The sequence below is a fragment of the Schistocerca piceifrons genome, unplaced genomic scaffold (assembly GCF_021461385.2).
Source record: "Schistocerca piceifrons isolate TAMUIC-IGC-003096 unplaced genomic scaffold, iqSchPice1.1 HiC_scaffold_396, whole genome shotgun sequence".
NCBI classification, from domain to species: domain Eukaryota; kingdom Metazoa; phylum Arthropoda; class Insecta; order Orthoptera; family Acrididae; genus Schistocerca; species Schistocerca piceifrons.
This window is the reverse complement of record NW_025728621.1, coordinates 17,501-22,500: the sequence shown is the minus strand read 5'-3', so window position 1 is coordinate 22,500 and position 5,000 is coordinate 17,501. Positions and strand designations below refer to the sequence as shown.

The following is a 5,000-nucleotide window of genomic DNA, read 5'->3' as shown; positions in this document are numbered from 1 at the left end:
GCTGCCCGCCGAGTCATCGGAGGAACTGCGGCGGATCGCTGGCTGGCATCGTTTATGGTTAGAACTAGGGCGGTATCTGATCGCCTTCGAACCTCTAACTTTCGTTCTTGATTAATGAAAACATACTTGGCAAATGCTTTCGCTTCTGTTCGTCTTGCGACGATCCAAGAATTTCACCTCTAACGTCGCAATACGAATGCCCCCGCCTGTCCCTATTAATCATTACCTCGGGTTCCGAAAACCAACAAAATAGAACCGAGGTCCTATTCCATTATTCCATGCACACAGTATTCAGGCGGGCTTGCCTGCTTTAAGCACTCTAATTTGTTCAAAGTAAACGTGCCGGCCCACCGAGACACTCAATAAAGAGCACCCTGGTAGGATTTCAACGGGGTCCGCCTCGGGACGCACGAGCACGCACGAGGCGGTCGCACGCCTTCGGCTCGCCCCACCGGCAGGACGTCCCACGATACATGCCAGTTAAACACCGACGGGCGGTGAACCAACAGCGTGGGACACAAATCCAACTACGAGCTTTTTAACCGCAACAACTTTAATATACGCTATTGGAGCTGGAATTACCGCGGCTGCTGGCACCAGACTTGCCCTCCAATAGATACTCGTTAAAGGATTTAAAGTGTACTCATTCCGATTACGGGGCCTCGGATGAGTCCCGTATCGTTATTTTTCGTCACTACCTCCCCGTGCCGGGAGTGGGTAATTTGCGCGCCTGCTGCCTTCCTTGGATGTGGTAGCCGTTTCTCAGGCTCCCTCTCCGGAATCGAACCCTGATTCCCCGTTACCCGTTACAACCATGGTAGGCGCAGAACCTACCATCGACAGTTGATAAGGCAGACATTTGAAAGATGCGTCGCCGGTACGAGGACCGTGCGATCAGCCCAAAGTTATTCAGAGTCACCAAGGCAAACGGACCGGACGAGCCGACCGATTGGTTTTGATCTAATAAAAGCGTCCCTTCCATCTCTGGTCGGGACTCTGTTTTTTTTTTTTTTTTTTTTTTTTTTTTTTTAAAAAAAAAAAAAAAAAAAAAAAAAAAAAAAAAAAAAAAAAAAAAAAAAAAAAAAAATTCTTTATTCCATTAAATTATTTCTTACATATTAACCCACCACCTAATACATTAGTGGGTCTTAATTCTCTACATTACATTTTTATTGAATATTAGCAGCATTTATACTTCTATTCTAGTGTTAGTAAACTTACTTGCTACTCTGTTTGCATGTATTAGCTCTAGAATTACCACAGTTATCCAAGTAACGTGGGTACGATCTAAGGAACCATAACTGATTTAATGAGCCACTCGCGGTTTCACCTTAATGCGGCTTGTACTGAGACATGCATGGCTTAATCTTTGAGACAAGCATATGACTACTGGCAGGATCAACCAGGGAGCTGCGCCAACTAGAGCTGAGCAGCCGGCCGCCCGGGAGTGTGTCCCGGGGGCCCGCGCGAACACGCAAGCGTCCGCTCAATCATTCTGCAAACAGGAGGAGGCTGAGCTCCCCTGCACAATACACCTCGAAACCCTCTCAGGTCCCGGCGGCGCGCAGCGCCGTCCCAAGTACTTGGTCGGGTTCGAGAGAGGCGCAATCGCCCGGAGTTAGGCGAGTAGACGCTTTCGGTGCGACCACCCGTGCTCCCAACTGAGCTTGCCGCTGCCGACAGAGGCCCGGGAGCGTGCTGTCGTGGCATTGCCGGCGGGAGACAACACGCGCCACCTACGGTGACCGGCAGCTCCAACGCCAGCGCCACAGAAGGACAAAAGCCCCACTTGGGTGCCGAAGCGAACTCTCCCAGCACAGCGCACGCGCCAACACATCCGCACAGCTGCGATACAAACCACCAGCGAGAACCGCTGGGGCGACCGAGCAGCAGACGGCGTCGCGGCGCCGAGCGCCGGGCGGCGGCGCATCCTCAACGCACACAGTCCTCAATCGGACCAGCACACTGAAGATGTCCACCGCGCTTCGCACCGGGCCCGCGAGGACCTACTTTGGCCGCACGGCGCCGCGCGCAGGGTGCGCCGGCGCGCAGCTGCGACGCCTGCCGCGTCCGTCGGCCGGCGCGCCTGCCACTGGCCGCCCCCACCAGCCGGCTGTAGCGCGTGCGCCCACGCACCGCGCGGCCAGCACGCCGGGAGGCGCCCCCTCACCGGCCGGGGACGGTCCCACCCAGCCACCACCGCGTATCGCTTCACACCCAGATGCCGTTCAGTTTCATCGGCATGGTGGGTATCGCTGGAACAACCGGTTAGTACCTCAACCTATCGTCGCCATCACCGATTCACCCCTAGCGAGAACAACCGCACCACAACGGGTTACCATTTCTTCATTTGCGTAACTTCACCAGAAAACGTAGGCGTCCATCGCCATTAGCAACTTCAACGATTATTGCATGCCTGTGTCAGGTGTCACGCCACACTACGTCTGCCCACATACACGCAACAAAATGTGCACGCCTAGACAATACGTGGAAGGTGGCCCCCGTACGTATGCGATGTCCATTGCTCGAACGACTGTCAACCGGCCTCTGTAGCATGTCGCAGATATGGAACGCGGTGCACCATGCTATCACGGTGTTTGAGGAGAGACGACTAGGTCCGAATACATCAACACACAGCTCATGCTGATCGCCATCCACGGCGTCCGTTCCTCCCACACGTCTCTATGGCGTACCACACTGCAATCCAGCTCTCATAGGGAGACGACACGTAGCTGCGTGCACAATATTTGCACTGTATGGTCCGCCGTTTTTGGGCGCAGTCGTTGTACGGTCACACATGTGCCACGATGTATCATTCAGTACATAAGGACGAATGTGCAGTACAGATTGTGGTTCACGCGTACGACATCAGCGGACAGTTGACACAGGCCGCACCACAACGTAGCCTGCGTACGTCGCATGCGAAGGGCATTGAACATGCAAACTTGTCACCAACCAGCTTGCGAAGGCAGGGGGCAAGGTGGGGACGTGGGGACGTGGGGAGGGGTGGGGGGGGGGGGGCGGCATGTACGTCCTGCTGCCATCCACATTACAGTGTACAGCAGGAGCATGTGGAAAGTCAGCAAGACTTGCAAGGTGTTTAACATGAAGCGATACACAGGGGAGCGGGCAGTGCGAGTAGCGAACTATATTGCGAGGGTTGCGGGTGGGCAACACTACACTAATTGAACGAGTCGTATAACAATTACAGAGCAGGTTTAGGCGACAACGTGGGTTACGTTAGCGGACAACGTGGGTTACGTTAGCGGACAACGTGGGTTACGTTAAGGCACAACATGGGTTACGTTAAGGCACAACATGGGTTACGTTAAGGCACAACATGGGTTACGTTAGGGCACAACATGGGTTAGGTTAGGGGACAACATGGGTTAGGTTAGGGGACAACATGGGTTAGGTTAGGGGACAACATGGGTTAGGTTAGGGCACAACATGGGTTAGGTTAGGGCACAACATGGGTTAGGTTAGGGCACAACATGGGTTAGGTTAGGGCACAACATGGGTTAGGTTAAGGCACAACATGGGTTAGGTTAAGGCACAACATGGGTTAGGTTAAGGCACAACATGGGTTAGGTTAAGGCACAACATGGGTTAGGTTAAGGTACAACATGGGTTAGGTTAAGGTACAACATGGGTTAGGTTAAGGTACAACATGGGTTAGGTTAAGGTACAACATGGGTTAGGTTAAGGTACAACATGGGTTAGGTTAAGGTACAACATGGGTTAGGTTAAGGTACAACATGGGTTAGGTTAAGGTACAACATGGGTTAGGTTAAGGTACAACATGGGTTAGGTTAAGGTACAACATAGGTTAGGTTAAGGTACAACATAGGTTAGGTTAAGGTACAACATAGGTTAGGTTAAGGTACAACATAGGTTAGGTTAAGGTACAACATAGGTTAGGTTAAGGTACAACATAGGTTAGGTTAAGGTACAACATAGGTTAGGTTAAGGTACAACATAGGTTAGGTTAAGGTACAACATAGGTTAGGTTAAGGTACAACATAGGTTAGGTTAAGGTACAACATAGGTTAGGTTAGGTTAGGTTACACGTTGTTGTAAGGAAAGGTGTAGGGGGGGGGGGGCGGGGGCGGCAGGTTCCTTGATAGTGATTATAGTAAGTGAATGCTTGTGACATGATCAGATTTGTCACGTCAGGATGCACCTTTGGCTTATTAGAGGCGGCGCTCCAATTCTATGCTTGTGTGAGACCTGTGTCTTTGACTCATGTCATTGTTTGTGCGCTGTGACAGGAGGTACTATTGTGATGTTGGGTGCACCGTTGTATAGGACATGTGTGGGTGTTGGTGCCTGGTCTGCGCAATGGTGGATGTCGAAAGGCTGGGATATTGTATTTTCCGCATGGACCTCCTGGTCTGGTTGTGATAGTGTGGATTGTGTAATGTGGCGGAGAAGATGCACTGGATGTTGTTCCATGCTGGTGCTTACATATTGTATGTGCGCCCGTTAGAAGCAGAGAGTGGTGCGTGATCAGAGTGTCTGGCTGACGTGTGGTTCCCATTGTGGGCAGACTCTTTCAGCATGTATACGGACAGTTGTGTATATTTGCTGTAGTTTGATGGCTCTGCATTGATTACTAATCAGCGCCGTGTGTACGGGTAATCTGGTTCCAGTCCAAAATGTTCCATCTGTGTACATTAGTGACAAAGACTCTCCCCATGCAGTGGGGCTCGGTCTGTTATAGCTCTTCCGCGTAATATATTTGCCCCACGTTTTTGCGACTGCGAGTGCGAGTGCAACGCGCATGGGGACCGACATGCTGATGGCTCGGTATCGGACGCCGTACAGTGAGCAACGCGATCGCGTCTCTCGCTCGTAAGTGGTACAGGTCGCGGCTCATGTATAGGGACAGCGGGAATGTCGCATATTGGAAATAACTCTTCATGAAACGCAAGTTATAGGGGTGGATTGCACTTTACGAGTGCGGGAAACTTCCGCCGTTCATCCGCTGGAGGTGCGAG

General features: G+C 51.8%; 1 pseudogene; it reads right to left on the bottom strand.

Moving 5' to 3' along the window:
- Window positions 1-1,409, bottom strand: part of LOC124747833 — a 2,142-nt pseudogene extending 733 nt beyond the window's left edge.
- Window positions 1,410-5,000: the final 3,591 nt, after the last annotated feature.